The sequence below is a fragment of the Camelus bactrianus genome, chromosome 4 (genome assembly GCF_048773025.1).
Source record: "Camelus bactrianus isolate YW-2024 breed Bactrian camel chromosome 4, ASM4877302v1, whole genome shotgun sequence".
Classification (NCBI taxonomy): Eukaryota; Metazoa; Chordata; class Mammalia; order Artiodactyla; family Camelidae; genus Camelus; species Camelus bactrianus.
The window spans coordinates 33,960,982-33,980,409 of record NC_133542.1 but is presented as its reverse complement, the minus strand read 5'-3'; the positions used below and the strand labels follow the sequence as shown (position 1 = coordinate 33,980,409).

General features: G+C 38.9%; 1 protein-coding gene and 1 long non-coding RNA gene across 4 annotated transcripts in view; one reads left to right on the top strand and one right to left on the bottom strand.

Moving 5' to 3' along the window:
* The window catches only part of DOCK8 (dedicator of cytokinesis 8), a 223,889-nt gene that overhangs the window by 35,105 nt on the left and 169,356 nt on the right, over nt 1-19,428 (top strand). The window lies entirely within an intron of this gene.
* Nucleotides 1,989-13,980, bottom strand: LOC123612116 (uncharacterized). Its single transcript, XR_006719286.2, has 3 exons — nt 12,263-13,980; nt 7,581-7,678; nt 1,989-2,393 (listed from the first exon to the last, which is right to left on the bottom strand). It is a non-coding gene; the product is annotated as an uncharacterized LOC123612116 (long non-coding RNA).

The following is a 19,428-nucleotide window of genomic DNA, read 5'->3' as shown; positions in this document are numbered from 1 at the left end:
ATAAGTCTAACATGTGAATAAGGATATTTTGAATACCTGATAGTGTCTAATATGTAATAAATTTTGCTTGGCACTAGCAATAAGTAAAATAGTCTACTTATATCTTTGTTTCCTGGGAGATTTTGAAACTCACTGACACTGTCCTGTATTATCTTTAAGTATATGGTAATCTCTTTTTTTTTAAATTTTGTAATTTCTTTGTGTGTGTGTGTATTTATTTACTTACTTATTTTTATATTTTATTATTTTATTTATTTTACAATAACATATTTTTTACATTGAAGTATAGTTGATGTACAATATTATATGTTACAGATATACAATATAGTAATTCACATTTTTTAAAGGTTATACTCCATGTATAGTCATTATAAAATATTGGCTATATTCCCCATGTTGTACAATACATCCTTGTAGCTTATTTTATACCGTTAGTTTGTACCTCTTAATCCTCCACCTCCATCTTGCCCCTCCCCCTTCCCTCTCCCCACTGGTAACCACTAGTTCTTTCTCTACATCTGTGAGTCTGTTTCTTTATTATTTCCTAATGGAGGTACTGGGGCTTGAACCCAGGACCTCATGCATGCTAAGCACACACTACCACTGAGCTACACCCTCCACCACCGTGGTAATCCTTTCTGTTTTGTTATCTTTACATTTATCTTCATGTGTTTGAAGTACAAAAAAAAATTATAGGAAAGACTATCAATATCAGTTATATTTTGCTGTTTAACAAACCACCTGTTGTGGGTTGAATTGTGTCCCTGCAAAAGATTCCTAAACCCTGGTATTTGTGAACATCATCTTGTTTTGGAAATAAGGTCTTTGCAGTTGTAATCAAGTAAAGATGAGGTCACACTGGATTAAGGTGGACCCTGATTCCAATCACTGGTGTCCTTCTGAGAAGAGCCACAGAGCCACAGAGATGCACAGAGAGGAGGCCAGGTGAAGACAGAGGTAGAGATTGGAGTCATGCCACCATATGCCAAGGAAAACCGAGATCTGCCAGCAACCAACAGAAGCTAGCAGAGGCCGGGAAGGATTCTTCCCTAGAGGCTTCAGAGGGAGAAGGTCATGCTGACACCTTGATTTTTCGACCTCTGACCTCCAGAATAGTGTGAGAATAAAACCAGGCTTATGATAATTTGTTCTGGCAGCCCAAGGAAACTGATAGATTACTCCAAAGTTTAGTCATGTAAAACAACAGCAGTTTAGCATTTCTCGTGGGCAGTTCTGCTGGTCTCGCTGTGGTCATTCATTTGGCTGAAATTCCCTAGTGTCTGGACTGAAGCCGGAGCATCAGAGATGGCCTCAGTCACAAGTCCAGGGCCTTAGGGCTGGCTGTCCCTTTGCACATGGTCCGCTTTAGTAGTCTAGCTCTGTATTCCTTACACGGTAGAAGGAACATTCTAAGAGGACGAAGGTGGAAGCTGCAAAGCTCCTTGAGGCTTAGTCTAGAGCTTTTATGCCACATTCCTTTGTCAAAGCAAATCACAAGGCAACCCAGCTTCAAAGGATAGGGAAATGGACTCAATCTCTTGATGGAAAGAGACGCAAAATATTTGACCATTTTAATCTATTACACCCCGAACAAAGAAAGTAATCATATCCATTTCAAACTTCACATATTTAAGCAGAAGGTCTTGTCATTCTCTGTTCAGATCACAATACCCATTTCACTGGCAGAGAAACTGAGAACAGATTAAATCGACTCATTCAAAGTTACCAATGAGTCATGCTTTATGAAAGACAGCTATGTGTCTGGAAGAGCTAAACACAGTCCTGCCTGGAGGCAGGTGAATACATTTAATAACTTCTTGGGCTTCTCTTAAGTCCCATAATTGCATTGGTGGAGCCCAGACTGCAGAGCTGTCTGGTAGGGAGATGCAGCAGCAATTTGAGGATATTAGGGAAAGAGGTACTTGAAAATTGCTATGTGCCATTCAAAGGGGCAGGATTTGACGCTAAATTAAATGACTAGGAAAAGGGCCTCAAGAGTTACCAAACGGGCTTAGAAATTCAGTGACTGCTCTGGTCCAGTGTAAGTTCTAGGCTGGGAAGAATTACAGTGGGTAGAAGGAAAGAATGGAGCAGGGAGGCAGAGAGATCAACCTGTCAGGAAGGTATGTGCCATGGCTTGTCTTAGAAGGTTCACCCTTGTGTGAGTTAGGATTGCTTTTAGCTGCTTCAAGGAACAGACAACCTCATAAACAATGGCTGAAACAAATTAGATATTTATTTTTCTTGAATAAGGAGAATTCCAGTGGTTGGCAGTCTGGGCTTTGTGTGATCGCCCAAGGTACCATTGGAGACCGGGTTCCTTGCGTCCTTGTGTTCCACCATCCTTAGTGTGTGGCTCTCATCCTTATGGTCAGAAGATGGCTCTTGAAACTCTGCATGTTGAAAGAATATTGAACACAGGGAGAAGGGGAAGGGCAAAAGAGGCATGTCAGCCAACTTTGCTCTCTTTTAAGGAACTTTCCCAGAAACTCACACAATGATGTTTGCTATATGCCTCACTGATCAGATCTGTGTTACAAGAGAGATTGGAAGGTAGTTTTTATTAGCCCATCACATTGTCACCTCCAACAAAAAGAGGGCTGAGTTAGAAGGAAGGGTATAAAGGCTACTGATAGGCAGGTAATGGTCCCTGCCATTGCTCCGAGCAATTGCTGTGGGTACAAATTAGTGACAGAACTTCCATTGTGGCACCTTCATCCCATGAATACTTGTAACAGATCCAAGTCCATTTAATTCCAGGACCCTTGCCTAATGAGGAGGGCTATCCAGACTTATAGGTCTATTATTGATCAAAGGAAATTAGCTATTGTTACAAATAATCCCAAGATCTTAGTGGATTAATCCAGCAAAATCTAATTGCATATCAGTGTCACAGTCTGATGCAGGTCAGGTGGCTCTCCTCTAAGCAGTGACTCAGGGACTTAGGCTGCTTTCACCTTAAGGCTCTGCCGTCTTGTGACTTTCAGATTTTTTCTGGTATCATTCAGCCATTGGCCAGGAAGAGTTAAAGACTGTGCCTCTAATTCTTAAATACCTCAACTCAGAAGTGGTACACATCACTTCCACTCACATTCCATTGGTGAGGACTACTTGCAAGTCCATTGAAGTTCAAGGAGGGCTGGGGAATAGAGTTCTTGTCTGGAAGCCACTTTCTGGCAACAGATTTTCACTGTGAAAGGGAGCATGAATCTTGAGGGGTCAACTAGCCATTTCTGCCACAGGGTCCCAATCACAAAGAAGGAGCCAGTAACAAAATGGCAATAAAATATGTGTAGGCCTGGTTTGCTGTGCCATTTATGGATAGATAAAAACCAGGTGGTCTAAGTCACAGCAGTATGAGTGTGGAGGCTATAAGGGAAGCAAACACCAAAAGCATATGCTGAAACACCTGAGATTCTAGGAGGAGACAATAAGAGTACAAGGCATAATTATCCTGTAAGGCAGGTGGCTGGTCATAGGAAAAAACAATGTAAAATCAAATTGCACTCAAGGACACCAGAAGTGCCATGTGCAACTGGATACTTTCTAGAAACTCCACAGATTGACAAGGAGCCAAGTTGCTCAGCCTTTTTTTTACCCCGAGAATAGTTTTTAAATATTTTAGGAAAAAACCACAAGATTAAGATGTTTTTAAAGCTTTTGAGTTATTAACTTAGAATTAACATTTTATTTGACAGGAAACGAGATGTTTCTGATGTAAGAGAAAGAAGCATTCTAAAAGGTTCACTCCCACTTGACGAGTAACAATGTCATAGTCCAACCTCCCCTCTGAGACAGGAGACTTTGTTTTTATTTTTTTTTTAATTGAAGTATAGTTGATTTACAATGTTGTGTTAGTTTCTAGTGTACAGCATAGTGATTCAGTTATACATATATATTCCTTTTCATATTCTTTTTCATTATAGGATATTACAAGGTATTGAATATAGTTCCCTGTGCTATGCAGTAGGACCTTACTGTTTGTCTGTTTTATGCATAGTAGTGTGTATCTGCAAATTCCAAACTCCTAATTTATCCGTCCCTCACCCCTGTCAACTTTAATGAGAAGCTGAGTCACTTTTCATGACTGGTTCACTTTGGATCTGTTGAATCCTCTTGTTTCTTTGCCTTTTAATCATTTTAATAATCTGTGAAATCAATCTTCCTTATTCATGCTGACATTTATAGTAATAATAATAATAAGTCACAAGGCTCTTACTGCAATGAGAAAACAGGTTAAACCTTCAAGTTGGAATTTGGGGAGGCAAGCACGTCAGATTCCTTTCCCAACTCTACTGATTCCCAACAGGAGCATCTTTCAAAAGTTCTTTAACTTCTCCAAATCTTAGTTCTCTCTTTCGTAAAACAGAAATATTAAGAATACCAACATCACCCAGTCAAATGAAATAATATCTAGGAAAATGCTACCTGAATCAAAGAGCACTCCATGCATATTAATGAAACATCAGTAAAATAGGAACAGGCGCCATGTTTCTGTGATTCATGGAGTGAATAACATTGGTCATAGACCTAGCACAGGGAGGTCTCACACTTGGTCACAGAGGGTCTCAGAAAAGAAAACTAAAAGTAAATATGGACAAAGTAAACTACACTGGAAATGAGAAATGCAGAAGTATTAAAAACAGTCACAACAACATAAAGTAAAGTTTCAACTCATTTACAAAACCTGTCCCCTTAAAACACACATGCATATGCACTTTTCTCCAAAAAGTAACTTTTATGGAGAATCTTAGCAGTTATGAAAGACAATAGAGAGAATTTGGTAGAGCCACTTAGGTAATGCATGTCATGTGATCACCAGGAATGTTTATATAAGATATAAAAGAAAATGTTGAAACAGTAGAATCTTTGAGGACAAATGATTCATCCTGAACAACAGTACCAATAGTTAGAGACTGGAGACCTAAGATGTTTCCTATCCTTTCATAAAGTGAAATATGGCTTTTTATTACAAAAGCTATATATGTGACTTATAGAAGAAGCAGAAGTGCACATAAGCAAAAAAAATTTTAGTGAAAATATTTCTAATTTTTTAACCTAATTACTTTTAATAGCTTGATATATATAGTTTTCAGATGTATGCACCTACATGCATGTCTCCTACAAAGTTGGAAACATGCTTATATGCTGTTTTGTAACCTGCTTTTTTATTTAAAAATATATAATGGAAAACTTTTCACGTCACTAAATATTCTTGCATTACACTTCTAAATGAGTGTATAACATTCCACTGTGAGAACAGACTATCATTTAACTAACTCTCTTCTGAGCTACATTTATTTCCAATTATTTACTAGAAACAGCACTTCACTGAATAAATTTATGCATTCAAATTTACTTACATCTTTAATGATTCCTCAGGATAAATGCTAGAAATTGGATCACAGACTCAAATGTATGTATTGAAAATATATATTTTATAGTATATTTATATTGTTTATTATCATTTATTTATAATATATATGCTATGTGTGTGTGTGTGTGTGTGTGTGTGTGTGTATTTCTGTCTAGTTGTCCTGACAGATTTTGTGTGACGTCTCTAAAATGAAGTTTAACAATATTTGAAAAACATGGCATCCCTGAACTTTGCCTTAATTCTTGGGGAAAGTTACTGAAAGATGGTTTGTGTTCAGATAAGTATAAACTGGTAAGGCCAGTTTTTTATAGGTGACATTAAAAAATCAACCCCAGAAGACTGAATTGAAACCATTATTATGATTGAGTCAGTGAACCTGAAGGTAAATTTGATTTGGACAAATACTGTTAATTCATTAGGTTTCCTTGTGGGCTCAGTCTTTAAAATAAATGCTCTTCTGGATAATCTTGGTCCTACTTGAGGCTATCCTCATAGGAATTACCAGCATGTCCAGCTGTACCCAGGAATCTATAAACTATCCCTTTTAAGGCAGTTAAATGTATATTTTCTTGAAGAGAGTAAAGTTATATTAGACGTGTAAGATCACCTAGAGAAAATTGTTAATTTATTATGCATAGTTCTTTCTTAATGCCAGAGTTATGTACTATTTATGTTTATCTGATATTTAATTTTCTGTTATGTCTCCTTGTTAATTCATTACTAACTCATTCTATAATTCATCCATCCATTTATGTGACATATTTTTCTTGAGCACTTACTGTGTGCCAGGCACTGCTTTAGACTTTGGGGCTATAGAAATATCCTGCCCTCAAAGAACTTAGGTTCTAATGGTGAAAAAAGATAATCAATAAATGCTCAGATAATATATAACACAATGTCAGGTGGTGTTAACTGTTGTTAAGAAAATAACACAAGGTGGGGGCTCATGAAGACACTAAGTCATCTTGGATTGGGTTGTTTGTTTTTTTGTTGTTATTAAGTTGTATGAGCTGTTTATATATTCTGGAAATTAAGCCCTTGTCAGTTGCATCATTTGCAAATAGTTTGTTCCATTGCATAGGTTGTCTTTTTGTTTTGCTTATGGTTTCCTTTGCTGTGCGAAAGCTTGTTAAGTTTGATCATTTGTTTGTTTTTGCTTTTATTTCTATTGCCTGGGTAGACTGTCCTAGGAGAACATTGCTAAGATTTATGTCAAAGAATGTTTTGCTTATGTTTTCTTCTAGGAAGTTCATAGTGTCTTGTCTTATGTTTAAGTCTTTAAGCCATTTTGAGTTTATTTTTGTGTGTGGTATGAGACTGTATTCTAGCTTCACTGATTTACATACAGTTGTCCAGTTTTCCCAACACCATTTGCTGAAGAGACTGTCTTTACTTCATTTATATTCTTGCCTCCTTTTTCAAAGATTAACTGACCATGAGACTGTGGGTTTATTTCTGGGCTCTTTATTCTGTTCCACTGATCCATATGTCTGACCTGAAATATACCACTGGTTTCTCAGTTTTGATTACTGTCACTCTATAATATTGTCTGAAGTCTGGGAGGGTTATTCCTCCAGCTTTGTTTTTTTCTTCAGTATTTCTTTGGCAATTCTAGGTCTTTGTTAAGTCCTGTTGAAACAACCATGAATATTTGAGTCACACCAGGCTTCCCATTTTACCACTTCCTAACTGGCTTTGAGCAAGTTACTTAGCTTCTCTGGGCCTTGATTTCTTTATCTGTTAAATAAAAAGATAATGTACTACTCCATAGGGTTATTATGATAATTAAATGAGACTGTATAGAAATTACTTACTACACAGGTGTTTGATAGGTGTTCTTTCCTTCCTCTTCTCTTTTGGAAAGTGATTTATTATAAATAACTGAATTCTCACTTGCAATTAAGAAATAAGTATATTCTTTATTCCATATTAAAGAAAGGGGTGGGTACATTAAAAAATTGTTTTGTTTTCTGTGCAAAATTAAATAGCAACTGCTCTCCACAGAGAAGGGCAGCCTGAGTCTTCACATCAAGTAGTCCTAGTGATTCAGGTTTTCTTTTGTCTGAACTCAGCTGTCTTGGGTTGCTACACACATCCAGCAGGGCCTTAGAAGAATCATACATTTCATCTCTCTGGGCCTCAGTTTCTTCAAGATAGAGTTATAATAGATGATTTCTAAAATCCCTTTCAGAGGTAACATTACCTTGTCTGTCCTTTTATAAATTCTTCTCCACTCGAGCCACTCGAAAGGATGACTGCCAGGTCCCAGACTGTCCTTGAGAAGAAACTTGGGATCCAAGCCTATAAAAAATGATAGCAACTCAATGATGATTTTTTTTTTTCTAAATTCTGTTTTAGTGAGAAGAAGTAGAAAGATCAACAGTTTAATTTGTCTTCGTTGACAGGGAAGATGGTCAATGAGAAACTGAGAAACCAGTGGTATATTTTGGGTCAGAAGGAAAGAGATAGACACAGTGTGATCACTGACCATTATTTTTAAAAAATTAATTCTTGCATTTTTTTCTAGCACTTACCACATCCTTCACATGTGTTACCTTGTATAATTCTCATAACAGCCTAAAAGATTAAAAGGTGTTCTTATCTCAAAGATGTGGATTTGGAAATAGGCTGGGTGAGGTTGTTCAGTTTACCCAGGGATGTGAGTGATAAAGCTGTGGTGGAAACGTAGGTCTAGCTGAAACCAAATCCATTTTCTTAACCACTTCTTGTTACTGCCAACCATTACTGCCAGCAAGCCAACTTGCTTACTAAAATAAGTTTTCATCATGGCCTTGCCATGGAATTTGTCAAGATTGTTTTCTCCATATGCTGTAATATGTTTAGTTTTGCCTCAGAGAGGTTAGGGGATTAATTTCCAAGAGAGGTGGACTGTGTCCACTCTAAATACAACTCGAGGTAGCCTTACAGCATCTAACAATCCTGTGGTGGTGTCTCTTCATCACAGATTGAATATGATTTTATGGATTTTTTTTCATCTTTCCATTAGAGTGGGCCAAAGCAGACTTGATTTTTCTCTGAAATTAGCCATCTTACAAAGATGCATTTTCAAACTGAAAATTCTTTTTCTTTTGCCTCCACCACATTATCAAAACTAGAAACAATCCACGAATCGCACTGCCCTCCTTAAGGGGCTGAATCAGTGAAATAATGGATGAGACTTGATTTTCAGATGGAGGAGAGAATGCCTGGGATATGGGGAGGAGACCTCTCAGTGTCTTGGTGTAATAAATACATTTCCACTCACATCTGGCTCCTTCAAACCAGTGCCCATTCCCCTCCCTGAGTGCTGCTGCTGTTTTGAACCGCACTGTACACTCACGGATGGAGAGTCCACTGTTGCGTTCATTTTCTGGGAAGACGTCACAGTGTGGAGAAAGAGACGCTAGCTACCCTGCTGATCAGACTTGGGTTCTAGTCTCTACTACCAGTGAAATTTGAGTTTCAGATACAAGAAGAAAGATCTGATTGATCCCCTAACGGTTCAATATTCACTGGTTGACACATGCATTGTTTAATGTCAAGCTTCCCAGGGTGCCCCAATTTGGACAACTGCTGTGTTCCCAGCTGCAGAGCTATGTTTTCCCTTCTTCCCTACCCTTCTGCACCCTTCCCCCTGAGGCCTCAAGTGGCTCCAGATGAAATGGGTTGTGTGCAGGTTAGAAGCAGACAGATACGGAGTTATTTCATATATCTCATTGCCCATATCTAGGTGACTCTGATGCCAAATGTGTTTTCCATCCTACCCCCTGAAAGAGAATGTCAGTGAAAGGGACCCCTTGGTCCACAGTCCCCCTTTCTTTCCATAAGTCCATCATCCATCCTCAAAGACAATCTGTGGTACATACTACTCCAAAATTTTGTTAACTTGGTCTTTAATATTAGCTTTCAGTGTTTTTTTTACCACCATCCATAGAAGGAAACACACTGTACATTACAATCCTCCCATTTCATACACGCAGAAATCTCTTTTCTCCTCCTTCATAGAATTTATCACATTTGTGTGATTGTGTATTTAATGCCCCCACTGCTGCCCCACCAGCTCCTAGTCTATGGGAGGCTTCAAGAGGATAGGTTTTCTCACCTTCCAATTTGTAGAGCTTAGCACAACACCAAGCATATAGTAGATGTTTAATAAATATTCATTAAAGAATCAATAAGCTAATTAATGTGGCCGGCCTTCCCCAGGTCTTCAGGGTTCTGCCCTAGAATTTTATCACTCTTCTCAAGTCTAATGGTTGCTCCCAGCTGTGAAGGTTGGAAGCTCAAAATTATTTGAGGTACTTCCCACCATAGCCCGAGAAGGCCCCACTGGTGTTTTTCTCCTTGTCCATCTGTGGTCGATCATGACAGATTGGCCAATGGATTTTGAAGATAGCCGGCTGCTGCCTCTCCAAGTTCTTGAGGGCAGGTGTCTCCTCCAAAGGAGCTGATGGAAGGGCTCTCCAGGGGCAGGGCAGACCCCTGGAAGTCACAGGACACCTGGGTGTTCCCATTGCTGGTCATATGTTTTGCCCATATCAGGCAAGTTTGTCATTCTAGGTCATCCACCTTCTGAGGCTGCTTTGCTGGTTCCCGATTTCAGGTCCCAGGCTCCTAAAGCCTCACTCAGCCTACTGTGTACAGGGCAGTAGGCCATCTTCAGCTAATAGCATGGGTAATTTAGCCTTTCAGGATATTTTCTGGTTTTTAATAGGTGGCTTTCAAAGAATTCATAATACATCTCTAAATGAAATCATTAGGCATCTTGAAAAAAGGTATAGAAGTGAAGAGTTCTTTCCACAGAACCCCGGTGAGGTTCCTCCCTACCGTGGGCTGGCTCCATTTGTGGTACTGCTGTGTCGAAAGGAAGACACTGATACCTTGAAGTACCTACTCTGTGCAAAGTGTCAGGCATTTTCCCAAATGCCTCTTATCCTCACACAGTTCCACGTCATTGGTAGAGTAGAAATGCCATCTAAGATCCGTTGGATAGCACCAAGATGTAGATGCTAAAACTTTAAACTCACTAGACCAAGTGATATGGAACTTTGAAGTAATTTTTAGACAATTTAGGCAAGCAAAAAAAAAAAAAAACAACTAAAAAGTGCACCCCAAAACTGTTGTGTGTGTGCATGTTTTACCTGTTTTTTAATCGGACAGAGGCAGAAGAGACATAGGAAATGGACTGTAGGAACAGTTAAGGGAATACTTCCTATGGTGGACGGAAGGACAAATACATGTTTGAAACCTTTAGAATATACCTATAAAGTGATTTCATTTTTCTATGTGATCTTCCTATTGAATCCAGATTGTGGGCATATAATTCAGAGGTAATTTACCAGATTTAAAATAAGACTTTCAACAAGTCCAAGAAAGTTAGATAAATTAGATGGTAATGCTGTAGAAAAAATGAGATTTACCAGCATTTCTTGTCTTTGAGTATTCAATTTAGAATTTCTTAATTAGCATTGAAAATTATGTGTGAATACTGAGTATTTCAAAAGTTTTAAATGACCGGCTAATGTTATTACCAAATGCAGAGTCACTCTCTGAAGAAGCAGAACTGACTCTGGAAAATGGGGAGTTTCCAGAAATAACCTTATGGATGGGCATTTGTGGCCTGATACTGCTACTTCATTCTAGAGGACAGAGTGAGGTGAGGGCAAAACTGAATGAAGACTCAGGGAAGGAGGACTACCTCCACTATAAGTAGCAGTGAGGTCATACCCTCTCAAGTTGGACACTGTGCTCCATCTTCTCATTCCTCTCTTTGTACCTGGTTGTGTTCGCCACTGTTGTTGCTGTAAACACTTCCCCTAGCGGGGGCTTCACAGGATGAGGTGAACGTGAAGGCGAAGGCAAAGGACTGCTGGGAAGTTACCTTCGATCTGGGGTCAGTGCCAGGAAATGCAAGCTTTCATGTCCAGATGTAGCCCTATGGCATGGCATGTGAAGAACTGCCTTCACATCTCAAATTTGCCACACTGAGTTTCAGTCTCTACCAATAGCCTCTTTAAAGCAATACAGAGGCAAGTCACCATCCAAGGCTTAGCCTGCCTCTGACTGCTGACAAATTCTTCATGAAAGTAAATGAAAAAAGAACAGTCAGTGATGTTTTATATACTGCCAGCACCAATGTGACAGCCTCAATAAATTTCCCTTCAGAAACTTAATATATAATATCAAACCTTTCTCCTCTGTTCCTGGTTAGTTAGAGTGTATCACATTTCAAAAGATATACTATGACTTTTGGTTATAGCATCGAAATAATTCATAACACCCTGAAAGCTCTATAAAGTTGCCATTGGCCAAAGGCCCTCTCCCTTATTTTACAGCATGGGCTTCGTAAGGAGGAGCCATGTCTTGTGACATCTGAACTTCTTGATTTTATTCCACAGGCTAAGGATCTTTTAAGTTGTCATTATGTCCTGACACAAACATCAACCAAATCTTTAGGAGCATGTGCGGTTCAAGATGAGAGGGCAAGAGAGGGCTGGGTTGTTTATTGTTAAACTGGCAGGAAATAGCTAAGGCTCATGTGCTCCTGCTTTCAGTTGGGCAAAAGAGGATAAATTAATTGCTTTATAGAAATTCCTTTCTGCATTCTTTAGGGAAGAATTTTCCATATGGGCCAAATGATCAAACTGGGCAATTTTGAGCTCAGCAACTTTGACACTGTCCCTTGAAGGAATGAAACAAACAACTGATTTCCTTTGAAAGAAGACCATTTATAATAATCTGTCTGCTCTGCAGAAAATACAGTAGGCTGATCACGACAAGGCCGTCTAATACCACATGATACTGGGGTTTTCACTGCTGGGATTCTCTTTTTTTTTCCCCTTCAATTTAATGCTTCCCCATGTTTTGGGAATAAGATTTACTTACGTGGAGCAGCTGCTGATCCTTTTCTCCTCAATCCCAAATTTATTCAAGTACTATACTGAGAATTAACAACATCTAAGGGACTTAAGGAGAGGAAAACAAATTAAAAAAAAAAACACTAAGGACAATTGGTTAGGAAGGTTGATCATGTGTATAATCCCAGGGAGGGGCTTCTTGAAGGAGGGAGAAGGTCAACACTGTGTGATGCAACTGAAGGTCGAGTTAGAACAGGACTGGAAAGAGATCACTGGCTGCCCAGTGTATCAGGGATGGCTTCTGCACAGGATGAGAGTGGGAGCCTGAGAACACTGGATTAGGGATGGCAGGGCATGGAGGAAGTGGAGGCTGGGTGGTCAGGGGAAGGGGAGAGATGAGGAGCTTGAGAATGAAGGGGAAGGCTTTCTTTTCTGATGAGACCAAGTTGAGCAGATTTATAGGAAGAAGTGAGGAGGCAGAGGATGGACAGTGCTGGTCAGGATTGTATATGAAACATTTGATGAGGAAAGATCTTGAATAAAAACTTGAATGAAATTTCTGTTTCAGACACCTCTTCTGCCTTTTTCATCCCACAGCCCAGAAAAATATTTGGTGCATTAACAGATTTTGGGTTTCAGAGGGCTTCGGTTTTATTGTGCTTGAGATTTGTTCCCTGGTGAAACATGAAGAGATAAAACTGTACACAAAAAAAGAGAATCATAGTTGATGAAAAATCAGCCTTCAGTAATTGCTTTTAAATCTTTTACCCATTGCTAGTATGGGTGTCTGAATTACATTTGGAACATATTCCAAGACTACTTACCCGTGGAAGGATTAATGATATTGGAGCTGGGTTCAAAGTCTCAGCAACAAGCCAAAACCTGTTCTTTTCAGTAGTCAGGGTAAAGTTTAATATCCCTTCTTCAGAAGCCTTTCGCATGTTAGGCTTTCCATTACTAAGCTGCTGGAAAAGGAAAATGCCAGAAGTTTAGCTCTTATAGCAGCTATCTTATGCAAGTTACTTAACTTTTGTTAGCCTAGGTTTCATATTTGTAAAGTGAAGGTAATACTTACCTCATAGGGTTGTTGTGAGGATTAAATGGGCTAATTAAAACAGTTGCTGTCAGACAGTAAGCACTCAGTTAAGTGTGAGCTAGCCTTATAATTGTAGTAATAGTAGTTATAGTAGTAGGCTTCTCCAGGTTATATGGATTATGGATATTCAATTACCTCTGGTAATGGTGAATTACCAGGTTGTCTCTGTTAATGGGGGATTATTTTAAGGATTCAACACAAAGTAAGGAGAACAGGAAACTACTTAGCCAGCACATTAGGTCTGCTGATGCAAGAGAGGTTTTTTTTTCCCTTGCCAATACTTACAAATTACAGATTTCGTATGAAAACCCAGGTTTCCAGTAATAATAGGCATGTACTCCTACATGGCAGTGATGGCCTGGAGCTAAGTAATCCCTCACTTCTCCAGATGGATCTGTAATCTCAGGTTTGCCAAGGTTAGTATCAATGTCTACTATTAGGTATGGGCCTAGGGCCTCCATGTAAGGCTGTTCAGGTTTCTCACTGCACAAAACACCCAGCTATGAAGCCAAATAGAGACTGAATTCCTACAACCTGCCAATGGCATTTCTTACAGCCTGACAGATTTAGGACTCAGGGTGTTCCTCTTTTCTCTACCTGTTCCTCCTTCCTCCTCTGCTAACACTGTTGACATCTTTCCATTTCATGGCTTCTGCTCACTTGTAGCTTCTACTGCTTTACAGATTCTGCTTACTGCCTCCTCTCTGTGTGTCTTTACCAGGTTTAGCAAGGTCAACCAATTTGCTCAAGATCACGTAGGTAGGTGATGAAACAGGATTTGAACAAAGATTATCACTCCTTGGAAAATGATTACTGGATATAAGTTAGCATGAGGATATTGAAGGTAAATTTCTTATTAGATTTTTTTTTAAATTTCTATGTAGATTTCCTTGCCCAAATTAGGACAAGTTTTATTGTTAACGTCTACTCCTAGCCAACCTGCATTTAAACCAACTTGTTATTTCCTAATCTAAGGAAAACTAGAAAATGGGCAAAATTGGTCCTAGGGTGTCCCAAGGCATAGTGTTCTTTGTTCTGTCCTTCAGAGACTAGCCTTGAAAACCTGATTTTACCTTCTTTACTCTCCATCTGTCCTGGAAAAAGGCTGGACCCCCATTCCCACCATTGCTTTTGGGGACTTGTTATCTTCCTCAGTCACCTAGTTCCCCATGGCATGGTCAGGGCTCCATTTCCTCAGTGTTCCTGTGTGAAAGTAGTGGAAAGAGATTAAGCTGATAAAGTGAGTGACCTGACATCACAGTATTATATATTATTCTCTCAAGTGACTAATCAATTCAACCCAATGAAACACTTCCTAGAATGCTTTAGAGTGGTAGAAATTACAAACATAGCCAATTACAGTTGGTCAGGGATTTTTGCCCCCTCTAAATTATAACACACAGGTTTCTGCCCATTGTGCCTGCTTAAAGCAACGTTCTTTAGAAGAAAAATACCACAGTCTGCTTTCTAGAGCATTGAGAAAACAGAGTTCTTGTTCCGGCTTTGCCACTTGCAAGGCTTGTTAGCTTGAGGCCATCCATGGCTTAACCTGTTTGTTGACTTGTCCCTTAACCTCCCTAAATGTTGTTGACTGGTCTTGCGTACATCATAGGCAATGAGTCTCTGGACAGGGAAGGTGAGCCTTCATAAGGCTCTAAAAGTTGTGCAAAAATAAGATACTAGCAAAGCTGAAGACATGTTCAGCTGCTTTCTTGCAGGAACACTTTGCCCTTGACCAAAAGTGATGCCACAGAATAGGCTGTATGAATTCAGCTTCGTTCCTACCACGTGGCCACTCTGCTATGTGAGATGGCTTCATGTCAGAAATTTGTTGTAGATTTTTTTGTTTCTAAAATCTCACTCATGTTCATTGCTGTGTATTAACTTCACCCTAGTGTGTTTTGTGCACAGACGTCTGGTACAAAGGTATTTGAACACTTTCAGGAATTATAACTATACACTCGAGCTTTAAGCAAAGAGGGTGGGTGCGGCCAAGATTTTGAGATGTGTTCAAATGCAAGAGGCTTTAAAAATACAAAGTGTTCTAGAACTGTAGGAAGTTAAGGCTAAGAATTATTCCCTTGTTGAAGGTCAAAAGTAAAGCTATTTTCTGGAAAGTGCTTTTCCTTGTGTGTTTAATAGTTGAGAATTGCATAGGAGAGCAGTTCAATAGGAACCATGATATAAACAGTAAGATACTTCTTAATGTAATAGCCAGACCCAGAGCAGAATTTGCAAACCCTTGGTAGGCAGACGGGTGGCTGAAGAAGAATTTGGTTGGCAAGATCTCACTGAGAGATGCACTTCCATTCCATGATTTGGTATGGATTAAAATTTCTGAACAAGACCATGCTTCTAAACATTCATGGTCTCTGCAAAAAATATGAGACCAGAAAATGAAAAATCCCCAACTCTTATTATTTGGTTATTGGCCAGTATTCTGGCTTAGCTGAGTGCATGCCTTCTGAAGCAAACCCTAAATTATTCAGCATTTGCAGTGTAGTCCATCCTACTTACATGAGCCATATTACTTTTCTATAATTTTTTCCCTGCAAAAGAAAATCCTCCCTTTCCATCTTTCCTCCTTTCTCTTTTTTAAATTTTGTAATCTGAAGTAACCTGAACCAGTTTAGAGGTGAGGAGGAAAATATTTACTTAGGTTATCCTGGGAACCTTGACCTTACTGCCTTAGGGATAAATCATTCCCCTCCTGAGGGAAGTGGGAAATTACAAACTGGGTCACAGACACACATTCTTCTCCTAGTTCCATCTGAGTGAGCACCAAGTATGTATTGTTACCTAAGATTTCAAGGTTGGTTTAATAATGAGCTAGGTTTCTTGGTCAGGTTTCCCATTGGCTTTGAGTTCATAAGGCAGTCATTGCCTGTCCTCAAAGTGTGCTTAGGTGGATGGCACCTGAACCCCTGAGGCTGTTGAAAGTGCAGGTTCTGGCCATGCTCAGACCCATGAATCAGACTCTCTGGAGGTGGGGCCCAGACATCTGCATGGTTGACCAGCTTCCTAGCTGATTCTTAGGTACACATAAGTTTGAGGCTCTGCTGGAAGGAAAAGGCTTCCAGGACAGAGACAGCAGAGGAGGTGTTCAAAGTTGGGTCAAATTAGTCTTATTGTTATTGTATTAACTTGAATATCAGGAGCTTTCATATTAAAGTTTTCTAAAAAAGAAAAAAAATCAATACATAAAAGAAAAGATTGTCATATATGCACCCATTATAAGTATTTTGCATAATTTTCTAGAGGTCTAAACAGAATGTCTTTAGGTCATCCTTATAATTATTTTGAGACTCTTTCAACTGTTTTGATTTTAAGATGAGTAATAAGAAAGAATCATTAATTAATGGAGAAAGAAAGAAATTTCTTTACATGCAAACCTTACTTTTGACATTTGTCTCTTTTTTTAAACATTTTTTATTGAGTTATAGTCATTGTACAATGTTGTGTCAAATTCCAGTGTAGAGCACAATTTTCAGTTATACATGAACATACACATATATTCATTGTCACATTTTTTTTTCACTGTGAGCCACCACAAGATCTTGTATGTATTTCCCTGTGCTATACAGTATAATCTTGTTTATCTATTCTACGTATGCCTGTCAGTATCTACAAGTTTTGAACTCCCAGTCTATCACTTCCCACCCCCCTCCCCCTTGACAGCCATAAGTTTGTATTCTATGTCTATGAGTCTGTTTCTATTTTGTATTTATTTATTTATTTATTTTAGATTCCACAGATGAGCGATCTCATATGGTATTTTTCTTTCTCTTTCTGGCTTACTTCACTTAGAATGACATTCTCCAGGGACATCCATGTTGCTGCATATGGAGTTATGTTGTCATTTTTTTTATGGCTGAATAGTATTATATAAATATATAAATATAAATATACCACATCTTCTTTATCCAGTCATCTGTTGATGGAGATTTAGGCTGTTTCCACGTCTTGGCTATTGTGAATAGTGCTGCTGTGAACATTGGGGTGCAAGTGTCTTTTTTTTTTAACATTTTTTATTGATTTATAATCATTTGCAAGTGTCTTTTTGAAGTATGGTTCCTTCTGGATATTGCCCAGGAGCAGGATTATTGGGTCATATGGTAAGTCTGTTCCTTGTCTTTTGAGGAATCTCCATACTGTTTTCCACAGTGGCTGCACCAAACTGCATTCCCACCAGCAGTGTAGGAGGGTTCCCTTTTCTCCACAGCCTCTCCAGCATTTGTCATTTGTGGACTTTTGAATGATGGCCGTTCTGACTGGTGTGAGATGATACTTCATTGTAGTTTTGATTTGCATTTCTCTGATAATTAGTGATACTGAGCATTTTTTCATGTGCCTATTGGTCATTTGTATTTCTTCCTTGGAGAATTGCTTGTTTAGGTCTTCTGCCCATTTTTGGATTGGGTTGTTTGGTTTTTTTCTTATTAAGTGATATGAGCTGCTTATATATTCTGGAGATCAAGCCTTTGTCGATTTCATCATTTGCAAAAATTTTCTCCTATTCTGTGGGTTGTCGTTTTGTTTTACTTACGGTTTCCTTTGCTGTGCAGAAGCTTGTAAGTTTAATTAGGTCCTATTTGTTTATTCTTCTTTTATTTCTATTGCTTGGGTAGACTGCCCTAGGAAAACATTTCTGAGATGTAAGTCAGATAATGTTTTGCCTATATTTTCTTCTAGGAGGTTTATTGTATATTGTCTTATGTTGACATTTGTCTTTTTAAAAAGTTCATATAACTTTACCATTCATGTCCTCTAGTTTCTTCTTATCTCTCAGTATTAAGAATATACTCATAAGTATAAACTTTGCTATACTTTTAAATGATAAGTATAGTATCATTATTCTAATATTGCACATGGGGGAAATTACCACAAAAGAAACCTCTTCTCTTCTCTGCTCCCAAATTAGATGAGCTAGTGTTTTTAGCCTGTATTCTTGACTTAGAATACATTCCTGGTCTTTCCTTAACTCAGGCTTCTCAATTTTGCCAAAACAAATACTCTAATAACTGTCATCTTGAATAACTGTTTAGTGCACAGAATGTGCTCGCACTTATTAGGAAGTAATTTAAGGGACTTTTTCCTCTGCTTCTATCACACTAACATGCCCAGCACTTCAGAAAGAGATAAGTAAAGGAATTTATTTTCATAAGTAGATAGAAATTTTGTTAAGGATACAGCCTCAGGATTTTTATGGTAAATAATGGATGGAACACAAGAATGAGGTGCTTTCTCTCTGAGGCCACCAGGAAAGAATATTTGCAAAAGTGATAAAGGACATGGTGATTTCCTGGAAAATTTTGGCAGAAGGCTGGGCCTTGTTTCCGAAACAGGGTGAGTGCCGAAGTTAAGTGAGTGTAAGTATGTCCATTCTGCAAGAAAGAAACCTGGGAGGGGAAGACTTGGCTTTTAAGGTCAAAGAGTCTCTGCTTCAGTACATGATCCAGTCACCCAATTCTTCCCTGCTTCAGTTTCCTTTTCTGTAAAATGAGGATTTACCTGTCTCATGGGAGAGGTGTTATGAGGGTGGATTTGGCTTTATAGAATGTACATGATACTTGGAACTTATAGAGAAATAAAATTTAGAAGACTTCTTTGCTCTGTGAGTGGCTAAATTTGCTTAGTTGAGGGGAGTCTGGCTACCTTTCTTTTTTTGAACAGTTTCCCCTCATTTTGGCCATTTTCTTCCATGAAGGCACCCAAAGACTCCCTTACCTCTAACACTTGCTGTCTTGAAACTCAGTGGGACCAGGAGCGGAAAAATCACTGGCTAGGGCAGTGCTTGATACCCAGTAATGGTGGCAGAAGCTCGGGTATCACTGTTCATTCAAATACCAGCTTCTGAAGGGCAGGGACTTTTGTCTGCTTTCCTCACTGTAGAACCTTGAACAGGCCGGTGCTCAAAAAATACTTCCTAAAAGAATAAATCAACATTGGACTTCTGGGCTTGTGCCTCATCTTTCCTTTCTACTTTTCTCAACTGAGAGATTCTCTTCATTCCACACCTTTCCTCACCTTGCTCATTCTCCAAAACACTCCCCCTTCTAGTCTCTACCCCCGCTCACTTCAGAGCTTTTTCCTTAAGT